Here is a 16,288-nt window from a genome sequence, read left to right as displayed (position 1 = left end):
GTGAACCTGTGTGAACACCTAACCATGCAAGTCACTTTTCTCCATAAAAGAGAGGTGAAAAACCTAAATGAGAATATAATACTTGAATGATCTTGTACAGGTCAAGTGAGCACCTCCTAGTACCTGCTATGTGAGCACTTCCTGCTACCTGTTGTAGTGTGGGTGTTGGTTTGAGTGGCCTCCCCACTAAAGGCTGAGCCCAGAAGGCAGCAGCCTCAGAAGTACAGACCTTCCGGAGGTGAAGTCTAGGAAGGGGCCTTCGCCAGCTGGGGTGCCCTGGAAAGAGCTGTGGGATGCTGCCCTCCCTGTCCCTACTCCAGCTCAAAATGTCTACCTGCCTGTATGTGTCCTCCGCCCAAGACAGGCCGCCTCACAGGAGACCAAACATGGTCAGGAAACTCCCTGAGCTTGGGCTTGAACCTCCAAAGAACAGCTACATGAAAGCTTTCTCTTTATAACATAGTCACCTCTGGTGTTTTGTTGTGGTAAACTGAAGCTAATATAATCCAATGCCTAGGAAGTAGGAAGTACTCAGGTGATAACGTAGACAGACCTAAAGAACTCTGCGAGTGTACTCGATGCGTATAGCCCTGAGATTCCTGACACCTGCTCGGGATATGATCTTTTCCCCTGGTTCCATTCGGTCCACTGCACAGGTGACCGACAACTCTTAGGAATGCTGTGGGGTCAAATTCTCCATCTCTGACGCAGCACTGAGGAGCCTGTAGCAGCCCAAAGGGAGACAGCTGAGGGGCAGCAAGGCCCAAAGGCCTATGGGAGACATGTCCTTCATCCATAAACCCACTGGGATGTAGCCAGTGTCCCGTTCGAGTCAGCCTACATCAAGAGGGACCGTGACATGACAGCAGCCAGGAACCAATCAGCGGAGCACAAAGAATGGAACTTAAAAATAAGGACAAGAAAGGGGGGTGAGAGGCTCAATCAGATGCATAAGAGAAAACCCAGACGAAAGTCCCGGTGGAGTGGACAGACTGACGCCTTGTGAGTATCAGCCCTGCCCGCAGCCCATGCATGGTGCTAAGGATCTCCTTACACCCTGATGTCCGGCTAAGATATCGAGCCAAGTGAGAGCCCTGCAGAGCCTGCACCCAAACCGTCCCAACCACTCCCTCCCTGGCCTCCCGGAGGCCCAGGATCAGAGGCACTCAAGAAGAAAGAGGATGTCCAGCATCATCAGGGCCAATCCTGCAGAAGACTTGTGAGCCAGAAGCTTTGACCTCCAACACACAGGGTGAAGTCACCATGGCTAAATCAGAGCCAAGAAAAAGATGGTGTTGATGGTGTCCATAAAATTTCCACCCCCCTCACCCCACCTCCACGGAGCCACCTGTCCAGTGAGCACAAGGCTGGGGATGTGAACGGTGGGAAAGAATGAACGCAGAGGTCTGGAAGAGTAATGATGGTTGCTGGGAAATGTTGAAGGGAGGGGAGAGCAGAAGGAAGCAGACGGCCCTCAACAGCTACCCAGGAGCCAAGCTCACAGCGGTGAGAGCCTCAGATGTGTGAAAGGTTCAGGGTTTATCAGCAACAGAAAAAAGCCGACAGGGAAACGGGCCAAGGACAGGGACAGACATCTCTCCTGAGAAGACCGATAGATGGCCAAGAGACAAGTGAACATACTGGATGTGGACAATCATTGGGGAATGATGGTCCCATGATACATCTAAACAGAAAACGGCAAATGCTAGTGATAAGGCACACAAGTTGGAGCCCTGGGCATCGCTGGTCAAGTAAACAACAGTACAGACACTGTGGGAAATAGCATAGCAATCCCTCCAAAAAGAATAAAATGACCAGATGATCCAGCAATTCCAACCTCCCACAGTTGGACTCGGCAGCTCTGCACGTTTGTGCTCACAGCAACGATGTCTGCCAAAGGGAGGGAACAACAAAGCACCCCTGAGGAAAGCATGGATAACCATGGACGTACACCCACACCACGGAGTGTCACTCACCCTTCACAAGGACGATAATTCAGAGACATGAATTTAAATGTTGGCTGCTGGGGTCTGGGGAAGCCGGGTGGATGGAAATGACTGGGAACAGGTCTGGTTTCCTTTTGGAGTGATGAACATGTTCTGGAGACAAATAGGGTGTTATTTGCCCAATACTGTGTGTTACAAAATGCCGTAGGATTGTGGTCAAAATTGCAAGTTTAACTTAGGTAAATTTCACCACACTGTCCAGGGAGAGAAAAGGGACTAGGGGTTTGTTGACGACTTTACAGATGAAATTTGATGTTGATAAATTACATCCCCAGCAAAACTACTCATTAAGAAAAGGAAAGAGCCAAGTGCCAGTGGCTCATGCCTGTGATCCTGGCCACAGAGGAGGGTTTGACCTGGAGGATTTGAAGGTGCAAAGCCAGCCTGGGTAGAAAAATCCATGTGACTCTTATCTCCAGAATAACCAGCAAAAAGCTTAACTGGAGGCATAGCTCAAGTAGTAGAATGCCAACTACGAGCGAGCAAGCTAACCAAATAAGAAGCCCTGAGTTTCAATCCCCATGCCACCAAAACAAACAAAAAACAGACAAACAAAACAGTAGGAAAGAAGAGCTAACAGCCAAAATTCGGGCTAGAGTCCTTTCTACCAATAAAGGACCCAAACTGACCTTCCCATCTAGAGTGCCCCTGTGCATTAGAGAGAGGAGGTGGGAGAGGGGGAGGCAAAGTTGTAAACTGGGAAACTGATGGCTTCACAGGTTTAGTGCTGGGTTCTTGAACCCATTCTACTTACAGCTAGTGAGTAGAATGAGGCTCAAAATGGGAACTCAAAGGTCAGATGCCAAACTTATCTGAAACTAAAGCAGCCTGTGAAGACCACATCCCACAGACGGATGAGGAAATCAGATACACACTGACTGAATGGGTTTGATGGGGTTGCTGCTGGGTCAAGACCAGGAACAAAGTGAGTCAGAGGCCCAGGATCTCCAGAGCTACACCACACGGAAACCACCTTTGCCACTTCTTTTGCTGGGCCATTTTAACTTTCCACAGAAGGTTTGACCAGAGCTTCTCCTTTGTCTGATGGAACAGCTCACGCCTTTTAGAACACTACACTTGAACAAAGAGCTTCTAGAGACATGTGTGAATACTGTGTCTTAGAAACCACCCAAAACCAGGAATCTAAAAAGTGCTCGTGTCAGGTTAGGCCTCAGTGAGACAGTGTAGGTGTAGGATGTGAAGTGAGAGACATAGCAATGGAGGGACAAATACAGCAGTGGTGTCACTGTCACTATGTGAGCAAATGAACTATGTACAACTTGAGGGTGGAGACAGGAGGGGAAAACTGGGAGAGAGTGAGGAAAGCGTGGGATTGTCCAAAAAGAAATGCACTCTTTATGTGACTTATGAAACAGGAACCCCACGGTACATCGCCTTTATAATAACAACAAAAGATATTTTTAAAAACAACAATAAAATAAAACATATGAGACATACATAGTTCTTTGAATAAACACCCGAGAAAATTCCAGATTTGAAGTGTGGTTTTGTGATCTGTCACTCCAATGGCTTCTTCTAGGGAGTTCACTGGTAAACTGAGTCTTAAAGCAGAAAGGCCAAACAAGATCCCAAGACAGTGAAAACCAGAAAATAACGACTGGAGAGCATCTTGGAACCCTTAATTTTATTTATACTAAACTGGTCAGCTAGGAACTAGAGATGAGGTAATTTGGCCACTTCGTCCTTGAGAAAGTGAAGCAAGGGAACAACACAAAGTCCAACTTCACTCATGATTACTGTCCTCTCTCAGAGTGAACAGGGAGCAGCGGTCAGTAAGAGCTATGTTGGGGAGCCAAGCACTCCCTCCCATCCACGCCTCCACCTTAGCAATGTCAGCGCCATCGCATTTGCTGGTTCCTACTTCCCGTTCCATTCCAATTCCTCAATCCCTTAATTCACGTCCATTCTTCCCCAAAGCTACGTGGACATCATGCCAGACTTCCTATAAAACTGGGATGCCGAAAAGCCACTTGGACTTCCTGTGCCCCGCCTGGCTCACGGGTGTGATCACTGTTGTTTAGATGAACTTTTTGGCCATGAGTTTCTCTGCTTGGCTCACAATGAACCAAAACACGTACAAGCACTCAAAGAGGGGTGAGCCTCAGCAGAAATTTTCATGTGCATTTTCACACATATGTGGAAGCTAGATCTGGAAGACGCACATACAAATGCATGTAGACGCACACAGACGCGCGCATGCACGCGCACACACACACACACACACACACACATGCACCCACCTATGTAAATTGCTGTGCTGGACCTGGGGCCTGAACCCGGGGTCTCATACTCTCACTTGGCTTTTTTGCTCAAGGCTAATATTTTCCCACTGGAGGCACACCTCCACTGCCAGTTTTTTGCTGGTTAATTGGAAATAAGAGCCTCATGGACTTTTCTGCCTGGACTGGCCTAAAACCGTGATCCTCAAATCTTAGCCTCCTGAGTAGCTAAGATGACAGGTACAAGGCACCGGCGCCCAGCTTGTGACATCCTTTAAATGGGAAGCTGGTGGCACATGTCAGCATCTAGCATGGCTGGAGGGGCTTCTCTGTTATTTGTTGGCTGCTCCCAACATACTTGCAAAGCAATTATTTTAATGTCTCAAAACCACAGCCTGAACTTTGAGCAATATGAAATCTGAGTACCTTGAAAACAACTTTTCACACAATTACAGGAAAAACAGACCACATCTGCCAATCATTACAACGACAACACACAGTGCCCACAAAAATCTCACTCTTCTTCATCCCTCAGGTATCAGAACAGCTGATTAACCAAAAGAAACAAATCAGATTCACAGGAGAGGTGCAACCAGGACAATCTGTTAACCTAAGACATGAGGAAATTAAGTAATTGTCCAAAGATCACAAAACAAGAATCTGACAGAACTGAGTTCATGACCTCTACAGGAACGTTCAGGATACAAGTGAAAGAATAATCAGCCACTTTGCGAGCTCATTTTAGTGGTCACACATCTGCTAGCCCTTCAGCTCCTGTTGAGGATGTAGAATGACAGTCAAAATTAGACATAAAATTTTTAGATGTGTTTGTGAAATAGTCTCGTTACATGGTACTCATCTCCTAATACAGGTTGTCAGCTGGCAGTTAAGTTCATTTATCATCAAAATACCTATTAGTGGCCAGGCTCCAGTGTGGCTCACACCTGTAATCCTAGTTTTGCAGGAGGCTGAGATCTGAGGATTCCAGTTCAAGGAAAGCCAGCCCAGGAGAAAAGTCTGTGAGCCTCTTATCTCCAATTAACCACCGAAAAGCTGGAAGTGGAGCCATGACTCAAGGGGTAGAGTGCTTTAGCCTTGAGCACAAAAGCTCAAGGACAGTACCTGGGCCCTGAGTTCCAAGCCCCAGGACCAGCAAAAAGAAAAAAGTCTCTGTCACTAAATCTTCAGACTCCTTTCCCACTGAATGCCATTTCCAATAACCATGCAACCCTGGAAAGAGGAGGGACATTCCATTCAGCAGCCAATGGATGCAGACGGCAGGGAGGTGCGTGCATTGGAGGCACCCCCCCCCCCGCCCCCAGCGGGTCTGAGGTCTGGGCTTCACCAGCACTGGGTTATGAGAGTATGCCCGCTGTCACCAGTGTCCTCACAGAGCATGAGGGAAAGTGCCGGAACAAGGGTGCCCCTTCTTTAATGTGGGGGTGGCCATATCTGCTGTTGCCATGGGGGTGAGGGGGAGGTGAGTCTTCCCAATGAAATTATGATGAGCCCAGGTGAGGAATACGTGAAGATTCCCAAGTCAGCGGCTGTGGGAACGCAGCCATCGGGTGCTGGCTGCAGTGCGGTAGCACAGCGGACAGGACTAGAGGAGATGAGGGACTCAGGAAGCAGGCTGGCCACGTTACCTCCTGAGCCCGGAGGGAAGTAAAGATCCTGCGGTCTACTACAATCTCTGTCTTCCATCATCCCCACCCCGTCATTGGGCCTCAGCAAGCACAGGTGCTCACAATAAAGGGCAAAGAAAGGAGTCAAAAATCTACGGTGCTGTGGCTTAAAGTGGCAGAGCACTAGTATTGAGCAAAAGAGCTGAGGGGCAGCGCCCAGGCCCTGAGTCCAAGCCCACGACCAGCAACAACACCAACCAACCTACAGGAGGCCAGCACCAAGACAGATGGGACCCCCACCCACCCCAGGTCCAGGCAAAGAGGAACCGATACAGGACGACCAGGAGGGGACTGGACAGAAGAAATGTAGAGCAGGAGAAGGTCAGCAGCAGAACCGCTGTGTCCTCTGGAGGATGTCCACTAGGTTCATCCAATCTAGAGTGGGACCAGAGTAGGGAAGCGGAGTCTACCAGACTCAAAGAAAGACTCCATCCTCATCAGCATCCCCCTCACTGGGAGAAAGGATGGCAGGGCCAATCAGCTTTTCAAACCATTGGAACTGGGATTGAGGATCTAGTCCCGGCAGAAAGAGGAGTTCAGTGGAAGGGACAAGTACAACTCCGGGACCAGGCGCATGCGCAGAAGCTCTTCCAGGCTCCTCAGTGCTGGCTTGAACCAGCAGCCATCCAGTACCTGTGTTAAAGGGCTGGGTTAGGACAGCCAGGCCCTGGAGTGCCCCCACCCCTCCACTTCCCAAACAAAGGAAGAGAACCCTCACATTACAAGAACACCTGCCATGGTGGGTGTGCGGAACCTCATGACATCTGATCTCAAAAGAGCTCCTAGTTTTTTCGAAGAGCCCACCTAGAAATCCCACACACACAAAAAAAGACCTCTGTGCCTGGAAAACACTTGTTAAGATAGAATGGCCCAAGGCAGGCTTTTGAGGTGTCGACACAGAAAGCATTTGCTTGCAGCCAGAGGCTGATGCCAACAGGCCTACACTGCCCCTCCCTAGACATCACTCGGTAATTGTTTCTTAATCTGCCTTAGTGAAAAAAGATTACCCAGGATAGACTGACTGGAGAAGGGGGAAGATGAAAGGTGACAGAAAGCAGGCCGTGCAGGTTTGTGTGTGTGTGTGTGTGTGTGTGTGTGTGTGTGTGTGTGTGTGTGTCAAACTCAGGACCTCATGCATGCCAGCAAGCACTCCACCACAGAGCAATATCCCCAACTCTAATTAAAATGTCTTATAACTAATCCTTTCCCAAACTCGTACAACACTGGCACCAGGCACTGGGCACAACTCTACCCCTGCTTCCTCATTAAAATCTATTCCTGAAGGGGGTGAGCTGCTCGAGAAGCATAAACTGATGTGTTGCACTGAAACCCCTTTGTACAACTACTTAAAGATAATTAAAGAGGAGAAAGGGGGAAAAATATCTATTCCTCCTTCCCTTGGGCCAGGCATGGGAATAGTAAATGAAAGAGACAGCAATCCTAAAATTCACTGACATTTCCAAGAGCTTGCCACATAACGTGATTTTCTTTCATTTTTGTAACACTACTATAAAGGAATAGAGAGAAATAACTTTATATTCTATAACTGCGGGTTCCCTTTTGTTATTTGGGCATTGGATTCCCCAAAATCAAAACCCTAAACAAAATAAACCAGAAAGAGAGAGAGAGAGAGTAAGGAAGGGAGGGAAGGAGGGAGAAAAAGAAAGATGGAAAGAAGGAAGGAAGGAAGGAAGGAGGGAGGGAGGAAGGGAGGAAGGGAGGGAGGGAGGGAGGGAGGAAGGGAGGGAGGGGAGGAGGGAAGGAAAAGTTATTCAAATGCAAATGTTTTCTGTACACTTTACCATGCCTATTATACCAGTGGCCGCGCCTGCACACCCATGCACACGCACGCACGCGCGTGCAAACGGGCACAGACACTGCAGAATATATGTGTATCTAGAGAGAGTTGCTTACTAAGTCTGCACCAGCCTCCCCTTTATTTCCTCCCCGACACGACCTGCACAATGGTTGCCCCTCACACACACACACTCACGCACAGTCCCGGCTCCTCTGAGACCTGCGGCCCCTGCCATCACCCTGGCCGCCCCGCTCTCCGCTCTCCCCGGTGACAAGATGGCTTTCCCCTCCCGCCCGCCCGTCGTCGGCCCGCGTGCCCGCGCTGCAGGAGCGGGAGCGGCCCGGCGGGCCCCGGACGACGCCCCGGGGTGTCCGCACGCGCGCGGGCCGCGCAGGTGCCGCAGCGCAGCGCCCCCCACCCCCCGCATCCCGGCCTCGGCCCCCCTCCGAACCCCCCGCCCGCCGCCGCCCTGCCCCGGGACAGCTCCCTCGGCACCACCGCCGGTGCCGTCCGCGCATCTCACCTGCCGCGGGTCCCCTGGCTGGGGCGGAGGGCGCCGCGGGGCGCGCGGGGGGGGGGGGGGGAGGGCGCGCGGGGCGCGCGGAGCCCCGCGCCCGCCCGGGGCCCTTCCCGTGCGCGGGGACGGCGCGGCCCGGGCTAGACCCCCGCCGACCTCACGGCCAGGCCAGCACCGCCCCCCGGAGGCGCTGTCCGCGCCCAGGATGGCTCGGCCCGGCCCGGCCCCGCGCACGGAGGCGGTGGGCGGAGCGCGCGATGCGCACGGGAAATCTGATCGGGGAGCGCGCGCGGGCGGGGGCGCGTGTCACGGGGTCGGATCCCGCCGCGATCCCCGCTGCGGGCAGGACCCCCCACCTCTCCATCCCAGTCCCCCGGCCTGGAGCCGGCTGGAGACAGGCCCCGCCCGCGCTGCCCGCAGATGCTCCGCCTCCAGAGCCGGTGGGCAGAGCGCGGGTCCAGCACCAGCGCTTGACGCGGCCGCGGCGGAGGCTGCTCAGATCCCCTAGGCCCCGAGCCTTCAGGTTTCAGACCCACACACACACCCAGGGGACAAGGACCCCCCCCCCAAGCCCTCACTCTCTTCTTCTTTTAAGATGCTGTTTGCCCACAAAAGGTTCGCTTGGGAGTCAAGGTCAGGTGGCTGCCTGAATCCTTCAGCCCCAGAACGAAGTTCAGGACCCTGCCGGAGGCCGTGTGGCCAGCAAAGGTTAAAATCATCGGTAAAGGATGCCGAGGTAGGCCAGACAGATTGGGCCCCCTCCTTCCTCTGGCGGGAAAAGTCTCTGTATTTATGTACAAAAATGCACCTCGTTCTGTGACTCTGTGTGTGTGCGTGTGTGTGTGTGTGTGTGTGTGTGAACTTGGCCCGTGCTGTCCTTGAGTTTTTGTCTTTTTTTGTTTTTGTTTTTGCCCAAGACAGCCCCTCCAGCACTTGATCCACAGCTCCACTGTCAGCTTTTTTGCTGATTAATTGGAGACAGGCATCTCACCGACTTTTCTGCCTGGGCTGGCTTTGAACCTTGGTCCTCAGATGTCAAGTCTCCTGAGTAGCTAGGACCACAGGCGTGCACCAGGTCTGCTTCTCGTTTCTTAAGGACTGAGACCTTAGTGTCTACCACAGTGCTGGCCACTCAGGAGGCCTGGGAGGCGAGCTCCGCCCTGGGAGCCGGGCCATGTCCTGGTCTCAGACCCCAGGGCTCAGGCCACCACCCTTCTCCCATCCAGGAATCTGACTTGTCTCACCTTCACCTTCAAGGCTGGGGAGCAATGTCGGCAGAACACATGGGGGGGATGGCCACACACACGGTGAGGGAGCTGAGAGTCCCATGCCAGGAAGATGCGGGGTGCTTTCAGGAAGGGGAGGCAGCGGCGGTGGGCTGGTGTCTGGGAGGGTGGAATAACGGTGTGCACATCACCAGCCCCATTATTAAACTCCCACGCCGCACAGAGCCAGGCTGGGAGGGGAAGCTTCGGTTTCCTGGGGTAACGTGGGTCTGGCACGTTCCTGCGGCTCTCAGCCAGGCAGGAGCCAGCCTGAAGGGTGCCAAGGGCAGGCCTGCCCACCAGGAGGAGGGTCAGGCTGCGGTCTCCACAGCCCCACCCACCCCCCCTCCAGGCCACAGGCACCCTGGCCCACCTGACTCAGGCCTCTGAGTGGCACAGTCACCTTGGCTCTGAGTCACCCAATCCCACAAGGCTGGGAGCCTGTGACAGGTGGCAGAGGTCCCAGTGAAGAGAGGGAGGGGGAGGGGGAGGGGGATGGGACACAGTGTCTACTCTGAAGGGCGGGTAGAGGGGCATGGGGGGCCGGGAGAATGGCCCAGCTTGAGACACTGGTGCTGAGCTGCGAACAGAGCTGTGGAATGAGCAGGAGATGAACAGCCAGGTGGCTGCCTGGCGAGAACTCGGTGGTACTGCGTGGGAAATGGGACCTTAGGAGAGCACAGGCCCACAGGTCCACGTGTTGGAGTAGCCGAGCCCCGTCTCAGCATCTGACTGGGCCCAGTGGGAAGGCAGGTATGCGGCCCGTGGTGGCGGGCTTGCCTGGCACATTCCATGTCCTGGGTTCCATCCCCAGCGCTGAAAACAAAACTTGTGTGCGAAGCCCTGGCCTGGTCTGAGAGCCAGGCACGTGGCACCTCTGTCCCTTGTGTGCCCCCAGCCTCCACAACGTACCCCAGAGCCTGCCAATGAAGACAGACCCAAGGGTCACGAAGCCCCCGTCCCCCCAACGCCGTCCCAGCTCCCGTGGCATGCCAACGGCATGCCGGGACGCTCTTTGTTGTGGCTCATTCCTGCGGGGCCGTCATGTGCATTGTGTGATGTTTAACGGTGTCCCTGGTCTCTACCCAGTCTGCACAGGAACACACACATGCACACACACACACTTAGACACGTGTGCATGCCCATATGCACATGCATGCACACACATATACTTGCTGTGTCTGTAGATTTTTCAAACGTCCTTTGGAAAACAAAATCACCCCAGCTGAGCACGACTGTCCCGTCAAAGGAATAGGACCAGCACCCCCAAACATGCACAGAGACATCCACAGACGATGGCCCACGAGAGGGCCCCTCAGCGAGGCGGGAAAGCTGGAAGACAGGACAGGGTCCTGCCTCCTTGTCGCCCAGCCCTGTGCTGCCTGTCTCGCCCCCCACCCCCACCCCAGGTCTCTGCTCAGACAGCCTGGGCGTTCCCTGGCATCCAGTCTGGGGCTCACAGCGCTCTGCATCGTCAGCCTCTGTCCCGCCACTGTGGTTCTGGATGTGTCCTTGTTGGGAGCACATCCCCAGTGTGGTGACAGTCACCGGTGACAGGAGTTTTAGGAAGTATGGCTTAGAGAAAGGTCATTGGGTCACTGGGGCTCTGCCTTTGGAGGATGGACGGTTTCTGTGGTACCCCAGTTAGATACTCTACAAAAGAGCAAAGGGTGGCCCTCCCAGCCCTCCATGAGACCCCTCACCAGGTGTTCCTGGGTCCCACCACACATGACCAACAGGAGAGGGGGAGGGGGGGAGCAGCCCTCACTGGAGACAAGAGACAAGGTCGATGGTCGATGGTCCTGCCCCAATCAGTGTCTCAGCCTCCATATCTGAGAGCTAAATCAACCTCTTGTCCTTCCAAAGAGCCCCACCTCGGATATTTTGTTACGGAGACACACATCAGACTCATACACTCTTTACCCTATTTGTTCATCCCTGCGGCCTGATGTCTGGTGTAACACTGCACTGGTCCTCTACCTCTCTGTGCCCTGTCTCCTCTGCCAGGCGAGACTTTAGGGCACATACCCATATCCCAGCGAGGCCCCAGCCTGGCACACAGCAAGTACACAATACCCACTTGATAACCAGGACCATCCGCAGATGGTATCAGTAACGCAGCGGCTGGAGGTGGGCAGAGGAGCAGGCAGGGGCTCTTGGCACAGTGTGAGGGTGGGAGCAGCCCCTTCTCCCCCTGCTGACCCCCGACCCCAGCTAGCAGTCAGGGGATGCGGGGAGGGGCTTGACTTCCTCTCACTCATCTCAGGAAGGCTGAAGCCAGTGAGAAATCCCCGGACTCTGATTCCAGGGTCTGCGTGCAGCCAGCCGTGGCTGAGAAAGTCCCGGGTCTGCTGCACACGTGCAGAGCGGCCCGGGAGCTCGGAGCGCGTGCGAGGCCTTGAAGGCGCTTTTCCCAGGACAGCCACTCTGCTAATTGTGCTGGTCGCCGGTGAGGCCCACAGCGCACCTCTGAAACGTTAAACAAAGCTCTCTGGCTGCCAGCAGGCAGGGCTTGGGCCTGGGAGGAGGCCGGGGCCCATAACGGCATGGCCAGCGGCCCCTGCGAGGGGCCGGCCCCGCGCTGCCTCCAAGCCCGGGTGACCCACGTGCAAGGCCACAGCTCGTCACGTGGACAGGTTGGGCAACAGTGACTGCTCAGTCCAGGGGGACAAAGGAACACGCTCAGAACGCCACCGGAAAGGGGAACGAGAGGGTCAGGTTAACAGAGGGACACTGCATTTGGGTGGCCCATCCTCCTGGAATAAATAGAGCCCTCCATCGCTGAAGCACAGAGAACACAAACGTGCCAGCCCCTACACTCACCTGAGGAGATTTCCCCGTCATATTTCCTATACGTTGTTTTATTCAGGGGTGATTCCAAAATAATGCAATTTTGTACCACATAAGAAACCCAAGAACACTTGGAAATTGACCGGTGATGGCCAACTATGGTAGCATGCTCTTACAATCCCAGCTACCCAGAAGGCAGAGATCTGGAGGACTGAGGTGCAAGGCCCAGACAAAGAAAGTGAGACTCCATCTCAACTGACAAGCCGGGCAACGCTGTGTGTATCTAATTCAAGCTACTACACAGGAAGCGAAGGTAGGAGGGTTACCATCCAAGTCAGCCAGGGGGAAAAATGGAACTACAGAATTTTTGGATGCTCAGAAGCTGAATTCACCCTCAAAAAGCTGTCCACAGTGGTGGGGTCTTCAGTACTCAAAGCCCACAGACAGCTGGGAAATAAAAGATGAACTCTGGAGACGGGGACCCCAGAAGAGGAACAGGATTTGTTGGTTTTTGAAGTGAGGGGCTAACGGCAGATGCTGTGGCTCACACTTGTAATCCCTACTACTCAGGAGGCTGAGATCTGAGGCTCGAAGTTCAAGGCCAGTCTGGGGCCACAAAGCCCATGAGACTCTTAGGTCGAATCAACCAGCAGAAAGGTGGACATGGAGCTGTGATTCACATGCTTGAGCGCCAGCCTTGACTGAAAAAGCTAAGAGAGAAGCTGGCACTGGTGGCTCACACCTGTCATCCTAGCTACTCAGAAGGCTGAGATCTGAGGATCACAGATCAAGGCCAGCCTGGGCAGGAAAATCCGTGAGACTCTTATCTCCAATTAACCACCACAAAACCACAAGTGGCACTGTGGCTCAAGCGGTAGAGTGCTAGCCTTGAGCTGAAGAGCTGAGGGACAGAGCCCAGGCCCAGAGTTAAAAAAAAAAAAAAAACCACTAAGACCTGAGTTCGAGCCCCAGCACAAAATGGGGGGGAAAAAGTGAGCAACTTGTTTTCAAATGCAGCGTGGGATCATGGGATCTTAGAACATGATGATGACAGGTCAGAGGGCATCCTTCGGTACCCAGGGCCTCCTATCCCCCACCAGGCCTCAGAGGCCGTTCCTCAGCCCTGGGCTCTGCAGGTGACTGCTGCTTTGATACCCTGCCGTAGAGGGGGGCCCCTTCCAGCTCGCTCCCACGAGCGAGCGTGCTCTCTCTCTCTCTCTCTCTCTCTCTCTCTCTCACACACACACACACACACACACACACACAGAGGAAGCTGCAGGAGGCCGGGGCCTCCTGTGCTCCCCGCCACTTCCTTCCTCTGCAGTTAGAACACGCAGGCATGCAGGGCAGGTGGATAAAAGCAGGGTCTGTGAGCGATGTGCTACCACACACAGCCCCCTGCAAAGACAAGGAGTGGAGCGACTGAAGGCTCAGGGAGGTTTCGGAGACCCCCGTCCTCAGTACCAGAACCTGCAGATGGAAAGCGTTTGTCCCACTGTGCCTCCATCAGGATGCCTGCACACACCCCAGGGCCAGGCCCCGACTTGCTGGGGTCCCCTAGGTGTCCAGGGTCCGCCATGGTGACACCTTGGATATACAGGTGCTGGTCTTAGTGAACAGCCAGGAAGTGAGATCCTCCCCCCACCCCACCCCCCCCACCCCCGCCCTGTACCAAGCGCCCAGCTGCAGATCTCCAATTGCCACTAGTAGGGAAGTGCTACCTGCTGCTCTGCCTGATGAATCTAAGAATAACGCATGAGGGGTCTGCTTGCCGTAACTGGCTTGGTTCAGTGAAGCCTGAGTAAACAAATGAATCAGAGACGATGCGGGAAAACCCATCAGACCATCTTTTAGAAGCAAAATGACTACTGTTCCTGTACGGCTAGAATTCTGTTCTGCCACTCAGACACTCTACACGTGTGATTGTCACTCCCAGGATGACTGCAGGGGGTGCTTTTGTACCCCACTGCCCAGGTGAGAACGTGGAGCCCCAGAGAACTCAGAGCTATTTGTTTCTGTATATAATAATGATAATAAACTTAGTTTTTGCTTTTTTGAAAATTAACACTAAATAACGTTGTTAAGGCTAGAAGGAAATTAGCCATTAGCCTACTAGGCAAAAATAAGTGTGTGTGTGTGTGTGTGTGTGTGTGCGCTTGTACTCAGGACCTGGGCATTGTCCCTTAGATTTATCACTAAAGATTGGTATTCCACTACTAAGCCACAGCTCCACTTCTGGTTTTGTTTTTCTTTTGCTAGTTAACTGGAGATAAGAATCTCATGGAACCAGGCAGTGGTGGCTCACACGTGTAATCTTAGCTACTCAAGAGGCTGAGATCTGAGGATCAGGGTTCAAAGGCAGCCAGTTCAAGTCCCATAACCAGAAAAAAAAGAGGAGGAGGAGGAGGAGGAGGAGGAAAGAATCTCATGGATTTTCTACATAGGCTCAGATTCTCAGATCTGAGTCTTCTGAGAGTAGCTAGGATTATAGGTATGAGCTGCCACACAGGCCAATGGTTGTAAACAATGTCTAGACAGTCAGGGGTAAGGTGAAGCCACATTGTGTGTGTTATGTGTTCTCAGGCTTGCTGAGTTGCCCCGCTGAGGTGTAGGTGAAATCAGACTTGTTCCTCCCCTCATCCTGGAGCAAATGGGAGCTGGTAGTGTTCAGCGCAGATTGACTTCAAAGATGGAAACCCTACAGCCGCAATTAGCCGCCGAGCTGGAAGCTGGATGAAATCCCTTTTCAAGAGGAGCTAAGGAGCTCATTACCCTACTTTATCAAAGGCAAAACATCGAGAAACAGGCTGAGAGAAATGAGAAAATGTAATTAGAGAGCAGATGAAAGCAGAAGAGGAAGAGCCACGAAAAGAAGCAGGCCCTGCCTCTCGAGTTGGGAGAGCCTGGTACTGTGTTCCCCGAAGCCCCATCTGTCCCTTCGTTCACAGGTGCTCAGTAGGACTGTGAGAGGATTGCCTGCTTTGTCTGGGCTGTGGCAGCAAGTCGCTGTGTGTGATAAACACATTTACACCCAGTCCCTGGTGGCTCACGCCTGTAATCCTAGCAACTCAGGCTGAGATCCCAGCGTCGGGACTCTTAGCCAGCCCCAGGAAAGTCTATGAGACTCTTATCTCCAATTCACCACAAAAAGACAAAAGTGGAACTGTAGTTTAAGTGGTAGAACACTAGCTTTGAGCACAAAAGCTCAGGAACAGCACCTAGACCCTGAGTTCAAGCCCACACAAAAACTGTATTTAGAAAGCACACACACACACAAAACAGCAAACAAGGTATCACACGCTGCAGGCTGGGGACACATCCGCACGGGGGGGGGGGGGAGCGGGGGGGGGGGGGAGGCTTGGAGGGAAAGGAAGCAGAACTTGCTGTCAGCTGTCCTGGGGGACGGGGGAGGGGGAGAATCACCTGGCCACTTAACTTCAGGCCCTGGCCACTGTGAGAGGACTTTGGGAAGTGGGTTGGGCCTCCAAACGCTCATTTCTTGCTTACACGCTGAGAAGCCACGGCATACACAGTTAATATTTAAACAGCATGTCATTGGGAGCCTCATACACAGCAGTCCCCTCCTGAAAAACCACCGGGAGACCACATGAGGCAGCTCTCTGGGGAATTCTGAAGCCAGCTGGACCAGTGGACTAAAATCAATACCTTCAGAAACCTTCAGAAACCAGATAACCAGGAGAGCAGAGCTCTGCAGAGGACGCAGGAAAGTGACCAGCCCTTTCCCCGTGCAAGCTTTTAGTCTTAGAAAAGTAACCATTGAAAGGACACTTGTTCATCTTATTTGATAGTGTAAAAAAATGATTTGTTTGCTGGACACCGGTGGTGCACATCTGTCATCCTAGCTACTCAGGAAGCTGAGATCTGAGGATCACTGTTCAAAGCCTATCCAGGCAGGAAAGTCTGTGAAACTTGTCTCTAATGAACCATCAAAAAGCCAGAAGTGGAGCTGTGGCTCAAGTGGTAGAA

General features: G+C 53.1%; 1 protein-coding gene across 1 annotated transcript in view; it reads right to left on the bottom strand.

Annotated features, from left to right (window-relative positions):
* Nucleotides 1-8,290, bottom strand: part of B3galt5 (beta-1,3-galactosyltransferase 5) — a 28,118-nt gene extending 19,828 nt beyond the window's left edge. Inside the window, exon 1 of the mRNA XM_042687364.1 lies at nucleotides 8,253-8,290. The gene's annotated coding sequence lies outside the window, so the exon portion shown is untranslated. The remainder of the gene's footprint in view (nucleotides 1-8,252) is intronic.
* Between the last annotated feature and the right edge of the window lie 7,998 nt (nucleotides 8,291-16,288).

Source organism: Dipodomys spectabilis, unplaced genomic scaffold (assembly GCF_019054845.1).
Source record: "Dipodomys spectabilis isolate Male_0828 unplaced genomic scaffold, ASM1905484v1 ptg000107l, whole genome shotgun sequence".
Classification (NCBI taxonomy): domain Eukaryota; kingdom Metazoa; phylum Chordata; class Mammalia; order Rodentia; family Heteromyidae; genus Dipodomys; species Dipodomys spectabilis.
Note: the sequence above shows the minus strand (reverse complement) of the source record. Positions and strands in the feature narration are given on the sequence as shown.